Raw genomic sequence first — 15,536 nt, 5'->3', positions numbered from 1 at the left:
GTAGTAGCGGCCTTCATAAAACAAAGGCCAGCCACCCTCTCCTCACTTTACAGGAAGCCCACCATGGGCCTTGAATCTTAGAGAATCTACTGTTTGCTACTGATGAGGCTTGGCTCAGCGCCGAGCCCCTGAGACAGGGCCCCAAGCGGATCTTCCGCGCCCCAGGGTGGGCGAAACATCTGGAGACAGCTCCAGGAAAAGGCCAATGCAGATTGGGGGTGGGGCAGGGTCTGCAACACCTTAAATAACCGTGGAGAGCCTTCCACAGGGACCAGCAGGGCTCTCCTTCTGCAGGGTGTGCACCCAGCTCGACCACTTGTGCCCAACCCAAAGTGCTGGAGACCTCTCTCTGGGCCTGGTTCGGGAGCCAGGGCACGCACTGGGCACGGGCTCTGCAGCCGAGCGGGGGAGGGAAAGGAGGAGGGAGGGAGAGAGCCTTGGGGGCAAGTGAGCCTGGGCCAAAGCTGCTGCTAAGCCCGGCGCCGCCACCACCGCTCCGCCCGTCTGTCCGTGCGCCCCGCCTCCCCCAGAGCTAGGCGGAGCCGGGGACCCGGAGGAGCAGGAGGAGAGGTCGGAGCAGTCTCTGGTCGCCCAGAGAGACAGAGTCCCCTCGGCAGCTGCTGCGGCGAGAGGTGAGCGAGGCCACACTGGGCAGGGGTACATGGTGGACACCCTCGGGGGCAGCGGAGCGCAGGGTGCGGCAGGGCAGGGATTTGGGAGGCGGCGGCGCCGCCGAATCCTGGGGCGGAGGAGAGATGGAAGGAGGGAGGGAAAGAAGGAAGGAAGGAAGGCAGGCATGAGTGTCCGGAGGGCGGAGACTGGCTTCGCGCACGAAGCGCCCCAAGACCGGGGCCAGGAGAGGGCGTGCGTGCGCCCTGGGCGCGGGAGCTGAGGAGGGGGCGCTTGGCCCTGGGCTTGAAGCCTAGGAGGGGCTGCCCAGGCCTGGGGGAGCCCTCCGTCCCCAGCTGAGTGTGCCTGGTTTGGGGGATGGGGAGGGGAAGGAGAAACGCTGCCCTACCCCTGCCCGTCTCGTCTGCCCTGGGCGCGTCCTCAACACGAGGTTGCCCCCTAACCCCAGTCTGGGGCAACGGTCGAGGGATTCGGCGCAAGGAGGGCGCTGCCCTTCCTCCGGGGGTTGGGGGGAGACCACTTTGCGGTAGAGAGATTGGCGTAGAGCGCCTCTGGGGAGTGCCACGCCCCTCTCGCTTTCTCGACCCCCTTCCCGCAGGCCCCTCCCCCAGCTGGGAAGGCGTGTACCCAGGTTGAGCATCCGGGGACAGAAACGTGGGGAGCCAGAGCTCGGGCTGGCGTGGGAAAAGCGAGGCCTGGGGAAGTGGGGGTGGTGGTAAAGGCCAGCCACGGACACCGGAACGCAGGACTTCCCACGCACCGCGGGTTCAGATCGAGACGGGGCGGGGATGGGGCTGGGGTAGGCCACGCGTGTTCTCAAGGACCATATGGAGGCCATGGAGTGGAGAAAACCCATGCTTGACTTCTTTGCTTTTAAATATGAAGTCTGGCCAGAGGTGCAGGGAGGAGGGGGTAGTGGATGGACCACGGAAGCTTTCAATTTCAGTAAGGAAAATTTCCCCAAGGTGGCTCTGGCTGCCTTCATTTGCTGCCTGGCCCTCCTGCCTTACGCTGAGCCTGGCAGTGTGTTCTTGCCTGGGAAGCTTTACTCAAATCATTCATAAAATTCTCCCTAGGAGGAAAGGGAAGTGTTGGTTTTAGTTGAGATTTTCCCGAGTGAAACTTTAGACGTTTCCCCAGCTGAGAGGTGGAATTGACAAGGCCTGGCCTGGCCTCGGCCTTTCTCGGAGGGTCTCTTCTGTCACTGGCTACACACACAGGCTCATTTTCCTAAAGGGACTAGCTCGATTTCATTCCTGCCCCGGAGGGAAATGAAATAAGAAAAAACCAGAAAGAAGCCAGCTTAGGAAGGCTGCTTTTTTATTCTTCCCCCCCCCAACATTCCCTGTTTTTGTTAAATGGCCGGCCTGGCCGTGGGAAAAAAAAACCTTGGAATTCGTTGGAGAGTCAAACGTGTGGAGTTGGATAAACTTTTCAGGATCGGCTTCCTTCCCATCATTTACTCCTTTCTCCCCACCTCCTGCCTTTGGGGACAGGGTGTTTATATTTCCTGGCACAGTTATAACCCAGACTGAATATACTGTCTATAATGAATCTTTTTGGAGGTTGCCAGAAGGCCAGATCTCAAAGGGTGTCTTTGCTCTCCCCTCCACTCCTTAGAGTACTTTATGGCCCTGGGTTTAAAAGGTGCATTAAACTTCAACAGCCCCCTCTTGAAAACACCTGCCTGCTTTCAGAGCAAGGGTTAATCGTGATCTCAGGGAAGGAGCTCATTCATGCAAGCCAGGTAGGAAAGCTGTGTGTGTGTGTGTGTGTGTGTGTTGTGTGTGTGTGTGTGTGTGTGTGTGTGTGTGTGTGTGTGTGTGTGTGTGTGTGTGTGTGTGTGTGTGTGTGTGTGTGTGTGTGTGTGTGTGTGGTGTGTGTGTCTGCACACAGGTTGGAGGATTCATCTGCTATCTGGAAAGCAATCAGTCAGTCATTAAAACCAGGCAAAAAAACTCCGAGACCATCAATCAAAACAATGGAATTGACATCCTGCCCATCAACCCCCCAGGAGTAGAGGAAAAAAGGGAAGAAAATGAGAGTACCAGGCTGGTGGGGGTTACTTGCCCAATCATGTTTTTTCAGACCAATAAAGAAAATCTGGAACATTGGAATAAGCACAGTATTTACTGTCTGAAGGCTTGGCTTTGCTGCCACTCATGTCATATGACCTTGGGCTAGTCACATCAGTCAGTAAGCATTAAGCACCTACTGTGTGCTAAGGGCTGGGGATACAGAGAAGGCAAAAAAACAGTCCAGTCTGATGGAGAGGCAGCGTGTCAACAGCTGTGTTCAAATAAGCTATGTACAGGATAAATTGGAGCTAATCAACAGAGGCATTAGGATCAAGGGGGATTCAGAAGGGATTTTTGCAGAAGGTGAGGTTTTAGCTGGGGCTTATCCCCTCCTCCCGCCCTCCCCAGCCACATCCAATCTGTTGCCAAGGCCTGTTGATTTCACCTTTGCACCATTTCTCCACTGGGCTTCTTTCTCTCCTCTGATACTGCCACCACTCTGATGCAGGCCCTCATTACATCATGCCTGGACTATAGCAATAGCTGCCTGGTGGGTCTGCCTGCCTCACGTCCCTCCCCACTCCAGTCCATTCTCTGTCAGCCACTGAGTGCTTTCCCACAGCAGAGGTCCGATCACGTCACCCCCATACCCAATTAACTCTGATGGCTCCTGCTACCTCCCGATCCCAAGTCCTCTGGCGTCAGGGCCTTCCTCACCTGCCCCCTCCTCCCTTTCTAGTCCTTACGCACCTTTCTCCTAACACATACTCTGATCAGAACCACTGGCCCTACTGGTCTGTCGCGAACAGACACTCCATCTCTCAGCCCTCTGTTTTCTCTGGCTGTCTCTCCTGCCTGAAAGTTCTCCTGCCTCGGTGCCCCTGGCCGTTTCCCTGGCTTCCTTTAAATCTTCACTGGAATCCCACCTGTGTCTATGAGAACCTCCCCCACGCCCTCTCACTGCCGGTGCTTTTCCTCTGTTAATTGTCTCCTTTTTTCCCTGTCTCTCTAGCTTGTTTGCAGGCATGGGGCTGCTTATTGTCCCCTCCTCATATTGAGGACATGGACGTCTTTTGCCTCTTTTCGCCTCCCAGTGCTTAGCATAGTGCCTGGGGCTTAATCAATGTCTCTTGACTGGTGACTTGAAAGAGACCAGGGAGGCCAGAAGGTCGAGATGAGGAGGCTGAGAATTCCACCCACGGGGAGGGATGGCTGGGAGCTGAGAGGTGGGGTTTCCTGACCTGTGGAAGGTTCGTACTGGAATCCATCCAGGGATTGGGCTCGGGTATTCAGGATTGGAAGGGACCATCTGGTCAAACCCCCTCGCTTTACAGAGGAAGCAGCTGAGATCTGCAGAGATGAAATGACCCGCACGTTTGTATCTGGGGCTAGATTTGAACCCAGGTCCTCCCAGCCCCCAACTTTGTGACTCCCAGTCCTTTGTTCATGGTGGTGACTTTCCTTCCAGCTCTAAACCTGTGCTTCTAGAGGCTGTGGTAACACTTGTGCTTGTGTTCATAAAATCCAGTGACTTTGGATGAGTTATTCTTGGCCTCAGTTTCCTCATCTGTAAAATGGAGATCATACTGAGACTCCAGTGAGGCACAAATGAGCGTCAAGCACTTTGCAAACTTGAGGGTGCTACAGCAGTGTCTAGTTGTTGTCATTATTATTATTATTATCATTATCATTGTTATTATTAACCCATTGTGACTGAACTTAAGATTTCTGTTTTGTGTGTGATGTTTTTATTCTGCCTAATTTGTGTCTGAATGAATGAAGGAAATCGTTTTTATTGAGTGCTGACTATGGACCAGCTACTGTGCTAAGGGCTGAGGATAAAAAGATTGAAAAAGAGGCATTCCCTGCCCTCAAGGAGCTTGCAGTCTAACAGGAGAAAAGAACACATCAAGGAGGGAGGGGAAGGGAAGGGAAGTTTGCTCTGGGGAGTAAGCCAGTGGGGACAGGTGGAAGGTGAGGCGGCTTGTGTGGGCAGCTGGATAGGATAGGAAGGATGGTGGCCCATCGCTTTTCTGGGCATCGGCCCCAGTGCCATTCTGGCTACCTCCTGTTACTACTGAGGGTTGGGAGATGACAGACCTCTGCCTGTATACCAGGCACTATGCTGAGCCCGGAGGATACGAAGGAAGGTCAGAACCCTGTCCCGGTCCCAAGGAGCTCCCATCCAAATAGCTACAGAGTAAATGGAAGATCAGCTCAGAGAGAAAGGGTAGGAAGGGGAAGGAAAGATGTATTTACAAAGGAGAGATCTCCTGAAGAAGGTGGAATGTCGGCTGGACCATTGTAGGCTTGGGGGCTAGGGTGGGAAGAGCATTCCAGACATAAGGAACATCGAAGGCAAAGCCAGGGAGATGGGAGGTAGCGTGGTCTATGGGAAGACCAGCCAATAGGCCAGTGTTAGCTGCATCTTTGGGTAAAGGGATCTGAATAAGTAGCAAGGGGCTGGCAAGTGAAGGGCTTTAAATGCTAAACTGAAGATTTCATAGCTGATCCTGCTCTAGGCACTATGGTAGGCTTCTCATTGTATCCCCAGGGCCCAGCACGGTGCAGGCCCTGTAGTGGCTGCTTAATAAATGCTTGTTCGTTCAAATTATTCAGTAGGTAGAAATCCAATGAGGTCTTTGACTCGACCCAGGATAAGACTCAGGGATATAATTAGGAATGTTAGGGGCTTCTTTTCTTTCCCTGTTTAAAAATAAAACCTCAGTGTCCACATTCAGAATGAGATTATTTACAGCCTGGGGATTATAGTTCTCTTTGAAAGGTCCCTGGTTTGTCCAGTTTCCTTATGTTTGTTTAATCCGATCTCATGAAGCTCTGATGGAATAAACAGATTAGGGAAGGCAGTACTCTTGGGGCAGGACATGATCCCTGATGGCGAGCCTGGTGGGAAGGGAGAGTTTGGCTAAATCGCACCCCCAAGCAGCTCAGACTGTCCTCACTCACCCTAGTAGCAGGCGCCAGATTGAGGAACAAGGTTCCCATCTGAACCCAACCTGGATTGCCTGAGACAACAGTTTTCAGTTTCTGGAGCTGGTGCCCAATGCCGGATACATTTGCACGATGGCCTGTTGGCATCCCTGTGGCATTGCAGTACCACGTAATGAATAGAGTTCTGCCTTATCGTTCATTGAGTCTGGAGATGGCTTTTCAGCCACGAGAATAGAGGACCATTTCATAAAGTGTTATCTTTCCAATTTAAAAGGTAATTCCCAAATGAGAGTATCTCTTGAAACAGTCATGTTCATTAGCACAGACCTTGGGGAGCTAGGAAAGGAAGTAGGTCAGGTCCCAAAGAATTAAGTTTTGACTAGGTAGGTAAAAGTGTGACCAACACCACCCTTGTGGCTACCACTGCCATCATGATGGCACTAGGAAAAAGGGTGGGGAGGGAGAGGCAGGGTGTCCTAAGGATAGAATGCCAGTCTTGGAGTCAGGAAAAGCAGGGTCTGATTCTGCCTCTGATGTTTCCTAGTTATCTGACAGTGGGCAGATCTCAGTTCGGCTGTTTTGTTATGGTGTGTGTGTGTGTTTTTTTTCTGGTTTAACTGTCATGGCACTGGACTTGGAGAGGGAAAATCTGGGTTCAGAGCCTGCTTCACACACTTGTGACCCCGTGCCTCATTTTCCTCAGCTGTCAAAATGAAGAGTTTGGACTGGATGGTGTCTAAGATTCCTTCCAGCTCTATCTAAATCTGTGCTCCTTTGGCCTCTCTGAGCCTCAGTTTCCTCATCTGTGACATGAGAGGTTTGTCTCAGATGATCTCTCAGGTCCCTTTTAGCCTCAAACATAGGGTCCTAACCTCAGTCTTCAGTTACCGTACATAGTTAATGAAGTCAACTCAGTGTGGAAGGGGAACCTAAAAAAATGTTTGCAGATGAGGAAACCGAGGCCCACAGCGCTCGGGTGATTTGTCCAGAATGCAGTGGCTTTTGTAGCTGCCGACCTTTCGTTCGCATTACTTCCAGAAACATTGAGACAGTTGTTTAAAAAGAGCCATTTTGAAACTGCTGGGGGACTTCTCTGTCATCCTAATTAATTCTAGTCTGAGAAAGGACGAAGCAGCTTTGGGTACTTTATGAATGATTCCTAAGTGTCCAAGACTATTCAGAGGGACTCCCTAGGGATGCAAACAGGAATTTAATTAGCTGTAGACTCCTGGAATATTAGCGGTGGCCCAGACCTTAGAGGCAGGCCAACCTCTCATTCTTCAGAGGAGCAAAGTGGGGCCCGGAGAGTTAGAGGCAGAATTTGAACACGTTACTTCTGCTTGCCATTGCACGCAGGATCCCTCCACCGAATCATAATGAGAGCGGCTATTTGTTATCCCTGCTTCTGAGTTTCCCAGGATGTATGTGACACCTGAACGGCTATCCCAGGGACGGGATTTTTAAAGGCAAGAGGGAAAGACTTGTGAGTATAGTGTGTCAGAGGCCGGATTTGAGCTCAGGTCCTCCTGACTCCAGGGCCAGTGCTTTACCCACTGCACCACCTAGCTGCCCTATTTTTCATCCTATTTTTATTGATGAAGTTTGGCAATATCTTTTGTTTTTATATCACCTTAATTTCCTCATATGCCCTACCCCTCCCTATCTACAAACCGACCCTTTATAACAAAGATTTTAAAAAGAAAGGGAAGACCCAGCACCTCAGTCGTGTCTCACAGTGGATGTTGTATTCCACCTCCATGGGCCTTCACCTCTTCAGCAATGGTGAGGATCCCCATTCTCTCACCTCTTCTCTGAGGCCCGTAATTCCGCAACGTCTCCCATCCCCCATCCTCCATCTCACTTACTTTCATGTGATTGTTCTAGCCACTGGCTCTGTTGTTTTCCTGCTTTTTACTTCCCTTGGTGTCTGTTCGTATAAATTTTCTCAGGCTTCCCTGTATTTATTATATCTTATGGCATATTAATATTCTCTTATTATGTTTGTGTTGAGATGTCCCTTGGTCGATGGACATCTTCTTTTCCTACTGTGAATATATCAGTGAATATGGATTGTTTCTTTCTGTCTCTGGCTTCCTTTGGGCTGTTTCATGCCTAACGGTGGGCTCTCTGTGTCATAAGGTATTCACATTTCTGTCTCATTTTTAGCAGAATTTTAGAGTTGATTTCCAGAATGATTAGGCCAATACATAGTTCCAGTAACAGCGTATGGGTGTGTGGGAGAGGATTGTTAAATGCTGGAATAGAATGCAAGGTCCTGGTGATTGTGTGTGTGTGTGTGTGTGTGTGTGTGTGTTGTGTGTGCACACACCCCGACACACTTTCGAGAACACACACGCTTATGCACGTGTGTATATCTGTAATGAACTGCAGGCTCCTTAAATCCCTTAATTTCCCTCACCTGGGGATTTTTCAAAGCTCCTTCAGCCCTTACATCCCTACTTACTCAGGGTATTGACAAAGGGTTTGCCTACCCTCTTGACACTATTTCTGGAACTTGGAGACAAGCCCTTAAAATTTTCAGCTGAGCTACGGCTTCTCACACCAAACATCAAGAAAAAAGGGATCACGGTGGGCAGATGAGGTTGAGAAAAGCTTGGACATAAGGGAAAGGGTTAAAAAGCCCACAGAGGCTGCCTCCGGCTGTGTTCTCCTCTGCTCTTTGCTTCCCCATCTCTTCAGAGACACGTCCAGTGTCCTCGAGGTGCTTCCTTTCTCACTCAAGCTTTATGGGATCACTTAAAAGCTCTTAAACTATCAGGGTCTGGTGGCCCCCCATTCACAAGCAGGGTTTTTGTCCTCTGCCTCGTGGGTAGGCTGTTGCTGAATGTTCCTGGCCAGATTAATTTGAAAGAACCTTGATGGGGCGGGGCTCAGGGGCGCAAGGCTGCCAGCTCGTTCAAAAGCTTTCCTTAGACTATTAAAGAAAGGTGCCTTGGAGACTTTCAGCGACATAGAGCAGGTGAATTTGGGGATTCCGTTTCACGAAAAGCCAAGAATCGCTCGTAATTAGCACGTCTGCTGATTTAGAGGTACTGTACCTTGGTAGACAGCCCCCGGGGTCTGTTTGCTGTCTCAGACACATGGCAGCAGTGTGACCGCCTGGGCAAGTCCCCTGAGAAGAGAAACCCTTCTCCCTCCTGGCCCAGTACTCTGTCCCACTCTACCAGGGGTTCTTCACCTGGGGCCCTGGGGGTCCATGACCTTGATTGGTGGCAGGGCATCTTCGTCTTCCTCTAACTTAAACTGAGCATTTCTTCAAATACTTAGAAGCATTTTTCTGAGGAGAGCTCTGTAGGCTCAGCCAAGCGGCAGAAGGTGAAGAATCCCAAACTATGCCCTGCTGCCTCTCGCCAGCTAGAGTCCTCTCCTTCTAAGATGGACGCTCACCCCTGCCTTCCTCATGAAGACTTTCAGATCCCCCCAAGCTCCCAGTGTCCTCCCTCCCAAACTACTCGTGTTTAACGTCTTTGTATTTATTCACTTTATACGCATGCTGTGTGTGGTCTGTATGTATTTGTCTTGTGGGCTCATTGTGAGTAGGATCCATTTCATTCTTTGTCCTTTTATCCCCTGGCACATTCATTGTGGGCACTTAATAAATATCTGTTGCTTGATGAATTGTTGATTGATTAAAGACCATCTCTAGAATATGATCTGACAGACATCTCTCTGGCACAGGCCAGATGCTGTCCTGCCTTTAGGAAGGGGTTCAGATGCTGCCTTGCTGTGCCTCAGTTTCCTCATCTTTACTAACAGGTTGGATTCAGTGGTCTCTCAGACCCTTTCTAGCTCTGTGTCTTTGGCCCTGTGATCTCTCTTTGGCCTAAAAGTCCCTTTTGGTCTTGTCCCTACAAATGGAAGCTCACCTACTGCCAGTCATTGTCTTGAGGGTGGGTTGTGGGATATTGTGTGGTGTTTAAATAATGTCCAGGGTTTAGACTAGCTAGTATCTGTTCTTAACCACCATCCCTCCCTTTCTCCTCCTGGCCAAAAAGAAAAGAAGCAAATTGGAGTCCACCAGCATGAGAATCACTTCTCTCCTATGAATGGGTGGACGTTGCCCTTGGCAGAGTTCCAGCATGGCGCTGGCTTTATTTGGTTAGCCAGGAGACTTAAGTTTGAATCCTGACAATCCTATTTGACCCCCAGGTGTGACTGGGACAGATCACTTCCTCTCCTCTGTCAAGGGAGGAGGCTGGAGCTCAGGATCTACCAGGGTCCTTCCAGCTCTAAATCTGTGATCTTCCCCTTTTCATCATTTCCTTAGAGGCAAGAGGGATAGAGGCTGCTTAGGAAGAAAGAGGTCTTATGGTTGGAGGCATTGTGGGTGGTGTTCACTTATGGTCAAGCACCGATCTTGGATTTGGGATCGTGCAGCACATACATTCCTGATGTCTGAGACTCACTGTAAGAGTAACACAGGCTTGGGCACACTCTTCCCCAAGAAGAAGGTGAGCAATGGGAGAGGGTCAGGAATTAGCAGACCTTTGCCACTTCTGAATTCACAAGGAATAACGTGGGTCGATGGGAAAGGATTTCCTAGTTGAGGAAGCTGACGGAAACCAAGCAAGGGAACCTTGGACAGACCCTAGGTCAGTGTACTAGGTGCTTAATAAATGCTTTTTGATTGATTGAATAGAGACCACCTCATGCAGTCTCTGGCAAATCTAATAAGTCAGTCAGTCAACGGTAACTTAGAATATGAGCTCATTGAGGGCAGGGATCCTATTTTTGCCTTTTATCCTCAGTGCTTTGCACAGTGCCCAACATATAGTAAATGCTTAATAAATGCACGTTGACTGACTGATTTGTTAATGATGGTTATGGTGATATTTTTTTAATATTATAAGGGTTGCAAAGTGCTTTACAGATATTGGCCTGTTTCACCCTCACAACAAAAGCAAGACTCCATCTCCTGACTCTGGGCATGCCCTCTGTCCTCAGGGCCTGTATCACACTCTTTCTTCATCTCTGCTTCCTGCTGTCCTTCAAGCCCCAGCTAACATACTACCTTCTACATGAAGCCAACCCCTCTTAATTCTGGTGCCTTTCCTCTTAAAATTCATCCACACCTCTGTGCCTTTTGAGTAGCTCAGAGGAGAGTAATTAATAATAATAATAATAATAATAATAATAATAATAATAATAATAATAATAAATAGCTTACATTTGTAAGATAACTTTCTCTTAATTGTTTCCTTAGATAGCTTGTTTGTATTTATTTGTTTACTCACTGCCTCCCCCATTAGATTGTGAGCTCCTTTAGGGCAGGGACTGCCCTTTGCCTTTCTTTGTATCCCTAGCACTTAGCACAGTGCCTGGCACATGGTAGGTGCTTTAATAAATACTTACTGATTTGAGGTAGGCACTGAGCACTTAATGTTTGACAGACGCTGTCTCAGCTCTGGGGATACAAAGAAAAGCAAATATAGAAATAGATAAACTTTATAGACATACAGATATGTTTGCTTAAGGATTAACTATAGAATTCCTTTTAAATAACAAGTTTCTCTATAGCATTTAAAATGAAATTTCTATTCAGTTCAACAGTGTGTCAGAATCACTAAGGAGAAGGATGGAGTCTGGATCCGTGATTAGATTGGTGTAGGAAACTTCCTCTCTGGTGAGAAACCAGATCTACCGAAGGATTTTCTTTGCATCTCACAGGCTTCAAGAGTTGCATAGATGCAGACTCATATAGGTCATACAGCTGGTAAGTGGTAGCCAAATGGGTAGTGCAGTGAATAGTCCTGGGACCAAAGTCAGGAAGACTTGAATTCAAATCTAGCTTCAGACATTTACTAGCTTTGTGACCCTTGTGACACTTTACCTCTGTTTGTCTTGGTTTCCTCAACTGTAAATTAAGGATAATAATAGAACCTACCTCCCAGGGTTGTTGTGAAGATCAAATGAGATCACATTTATAAAGTGCTTACTAGCACATAGTAGGTGCTTTATAAATGCTTATTCCCTTTCCCTCCTAAGTGTCTGAGGCCAGGTTGAAACTCAGGTCTCCCTGACTTCAGGCCCAGCACTCTAGCCATTGTACTACCTAGTTTTTTCCCCGTGAAAAGGAAAACACATCTCCCTGCTCCCAAAGAGTGCATGTGTCTAATGTAGGAGACAACATGCAAACTACTACATACTGTAAGATTTAGACAGTTTAAATGGGAGGTAATCTTAGAGGGAAGGTATTAGCAGCAATAAGGACTTGGAAAGGCCTCTTGTAGAAGAGGAGATTTGAGCTGAGTCATAAAGGAAGCCAGGGAAGGCCAAAGATGGAGGTAAGGGGAGAAAGCATTCCAGGCATAGGGAACAGCTGGTCAAAATGCATAGAGGCCATTTAGTGTTTGAGGAACAGCCAGGAGGTCAGGGTCACTGGATTGAAGAATATATGTGGGGAAGTAAGGTTTAAGAAGAGTGGAAATGTAGGAGGGGGCCAGGTCACAAAGGGTTTGAAATGCCAGAGTATTTTGTCTTTGATCCTGGAGGACATAGGAAACTACTGGATTTTATTGAGTAGGGAGGTGACATGATCAGAACTATGTTTTAGGAAAATCACTTTGGTGGCTAAATGGAGGATGGACTGAAATAGGGAGAGACTGAAGCAGGAAGACAGATCCCCAGCTGCTATTGCAGCAATCCAGGCATGAGGTGATGAAGGCCTGCACCATGGTAGGGGCTGTCAGGGAAGAGAAGGGGGTATTGGAGAGATGTTAGAGAGGTGAAATTGATGGGGGGGGGGTGCAGAGGTGAAATCCACAAGAGATGTTGCAGAGGTGAAATTGATGAGAGGTGGAGCAGAGGTGACATCCTCTAGAGATGTTGCAGAGGTGAAATCCACAAGAGATGGTGCAGAGGTAAAATCCTCTAGAGATGGTACAGAGGTGAAATCCACAAGAGATGTTGCAGAGGTGAAATTGATGAGAGGTGGTGCAGAGGTGAAATCCTCTAGAGATGTTGCAGAGGTGAAATCCACAACAGATGTTACATTGGTGAAATCCACAAGAGGTGGTGCAGAAGTGAAATTGATGAGAGTTGGTACAGAGGTGAAATCCACAACAGATGTTGCAGAGGTGAAATCCACAAGAGATATTTGCAGGAAGTAAAATCTACAAGATGCAAAGGTGAAATCATGCTGAGGTGAAATTGATGGCCTTGTCAACAGCTTGGATATGGGGAGGAAGGAGGGGGAAAGTTAGCAAGGAATCCAGGATGACTCCTAGGTTGTGAACCTGAGGAATTGGAAGGGTGGTGATGCCCTCTGTAGGTATAGGGAAGATGGCAAGAGACAGAGGCTGTGTGATCTTGGGCAAGTTACTTAATCTCCTCGGGCCTCAGTTTCTTTATCTATAAAATGAGACAATAACAATAGCACTGCCCACTTCATATGGTTGTTCTAAGGAAAGTGGTGTGTAAATTTTAAAGCACCATATAAATACGAGTGGTTGTTTTGTTAACATTATTATATGAGGCAGCTGGCATTTGCTATCCTTGCATCTGTGTGGCCCAGCCTCAATGCAAACATAGTGAATTTCATTGGACTTTTCTTCTGGATTAAGTCATTTTTGAACACAGCTCCTCAAGAATGTCCTGATACAAACTCAGATGAGAATGTAATCAATATTCTAAGATGAAGCTGAAAAAAAATAGCAGGACTGCCAAAAGATGTGTCACTGCTGAATCCAGAGGAGGAGAAAGTCAGGGTCTGATGCCAGCTGTTAATGTATGATTTATAAATAGGTTTCATACAGTAGTATTAAACTGGCCATTTTCCAAAGCCATTACCATGATCACCTTCAAGACCAGAATTTTTTTCTCAAAAGGAGGATGAGAAAATATCTTATAAATAAACTCTGATGAATTTTGCAGTAAAATGTCTTTGAAGAAATCAACATAAGCACATTTCTTCCATCTAGCTTCTCCCAGTACACATATCTTCTCTGTAGATAGTGCACATAGCATGCTAAATAATTCAGTTAATCAAATGTTTATTAAGTGCCTACTGTGTGTTAGGCATTGTTAGTTTCTAGAGACACAAAGGAGAAAAATAAACAGTCCTTGCCTTCAAGAAGCTTGCATACTCTTAGGGGGAAGTTGTGGAGGGGGAGGGGAGCCAATAGTACAACGGGACGCAGATATGTAGACGTATACAAAGTAATTTCAGGTGGCATCTGACTTGTGCTTTGGAGGAAGCCAGAGATGCTAGGAGGAAGCCAGAGATGCTAAGAGACAGAAGAGGAGTCAGTGCATTCCAGGTGTGGGAGCCTGCAAGTACAAAGACACAAAGGCAGGAGATGAAATGTTGTGTCTAGGGAAGAGCTAGCAGACCATTTGCATTGGACCAGAAAGTATATGAAGGGGATTAAAATGAAATAAAAATGGAAAAGTTGGTGGGAGCCACCACGTGGGGGATTCATTTCAGCCTGAAGACTTTTCCCCCTATATTCTAGAGGCAGCAGGGAGCTACTGTAGATTTTCAAGTTGGGGAGTGACATGGTCAGATCTGTATCTTGGTGGCTGTGTGGATCATGGACTGGAGAAAAGAAGACAGTTGAGGTCAGATGAGGTGATAAGTACCTCAATGAGGGGGTTTGCTATGAGAGGAGAGAAGAGGACAGGTGAGAGATGCTGTTGGAATTAAAACCAACAAGATTTGGCAACTGGTTAAGAGGGGTTGAGGGACAGAGGAGAGTTAAAGGCTGACATCACAGCTCTTCTGTTCTTTCTCCCACTAAATTTGATTTCAAGAAAATACTGCTTTCTGGATTTTTAAAAATGTAGATGACCTGCTTCATTTCTAACCTGGGCCAGGTCTCCACTCTTTAGGCAGTCTGGTGGCCACCTGCTCCCCAGGGGCTCATCATATTGGTACTGGGTTCAGTGTGAACTTTGTTGTTGTTCAGTCAATTGGGGGGTTTTCTCAGCATAGGAAGTGGAGTGGTTTGCCATTTTTTTCCCCCAGCTCAATTTACAGATGAAAAAACTGAGTCAAACAAGGTTAAGTGACTTGCCCAGTGTTACACAGCTAGTTTGAGGGTAGATTTGAACTCAGGTCTTCCTGACTTCAGGCCTGGCGCTCTGTGTGCTATGGCGCCACCTAGCTGCCGCTACTGCAGCTCTGAATTCCTGAGCTTTAAATCCACCAACCAGTGCCTCAGGGATTTCAGGCAGGCACCATGCCTGGCTTCTCACCAGATTGTTGCCAAGGTCACAGTGATGGTAAAAAGGAAAATACCATTTAAAGTTAATCTTCAGAGCACAGAGTTGCCGCTCAGGGGCTTTTGCTGACTTTGCTGAAATGAGTTGTCTGTCTTCTTGTACTGTGGTTTTCCCATCCGCTCCTGGGGTGTTGTTTTAATGTAAAATTACCTTTTTTTTAATGAGCTCCATCAAAGAAAGAAGGAGTCAAGGCCGGGCAGGTGGATGCATTAAGGCAGCCTCATGAAACTTTTTCAGAGATTCACTTAGTGAATTATCTAAATGACAAAAACTGAGCATAGACCGATAGTGGTGGACCGAGTGATGTGTCTGTGCGCTTGCATGCTGGAATGTTCTTCAAGGCCTCTACAGATCTGTTGTTTCATCCGGGCAGGCATTCCTACACCAAACCCGATCTTCATGAACAGCTGCGGTGAAACCATTTCATCGTCCTCTGGAAACCCATGTGGAGCCAGGGGGTCCTCAGGCAGTGCATCTAGGGCTTACTGCTGGGCCATGCCCAAAGCTCTTCAAAGGTCTAATAGGACCTGCAATCAGCCATTAGACCCTTCAGGCATTCAGGGTTGGTGTGATGGTTATCACCAAGCTAGACTCGGGAGAAAAAATGAGAAAATATACCTTCTTCCTTTTGTTGAAGAGATAGAGGACAATGAGTGTAAAATAATCATAGTAGCTAGAGTTTATACAGTGTTT

At 47.8% G+C, this 15,536-nt stretch overlaps 1 protein-coding gene across 5 annotated transcripts in view; it reads left to right on the top strand.

Annotated features, from left to right (window-relative positions):
- The first annotated feature begins 519 nt into the window (after positions 1-519).
- GNG12 (G protein subunit gamma 12) overlaps positions 520-15,536 on the top strand; it is a 149,937-nt gene continuing 134,920 nt past the window's right edge. For 4 of the 5 annotated variants that reach the window (XM_078156708.1, XM_078156707.1, XM_020993002.2 and 1 more), the window contains exon 1: positions 520-632. The gene's annotated coding sequence lies outside the window, so the exon portion shown is untranslated. The remainder of the gene's footprint in view (positions 633-15,536) is intronic. The other variant, XM_020993001.2, reaches the window with a different exon arrangement.

Source organism: Phascolarctos cinereus, unplaced genomic scaffold, assembly GCF_003287225.1.
Source record: "Phascolarctos cinereus isolate Bilbo 61053 unplaced genomic scaffold, phaCin_HiC Scaffold_5;HRSCAF=322, whole genome shotgun sequence".
Taxonomy (NCBI): Eukaryota; Metazoa; Chordata; class Mammalia; order Diprotodontia; family Phascolarctidae; genus Phascolarctos; species Phascolarctos cinereus.
This window is presented reverse-complemented; position numbering and strand designations above follow the sequence as displayed.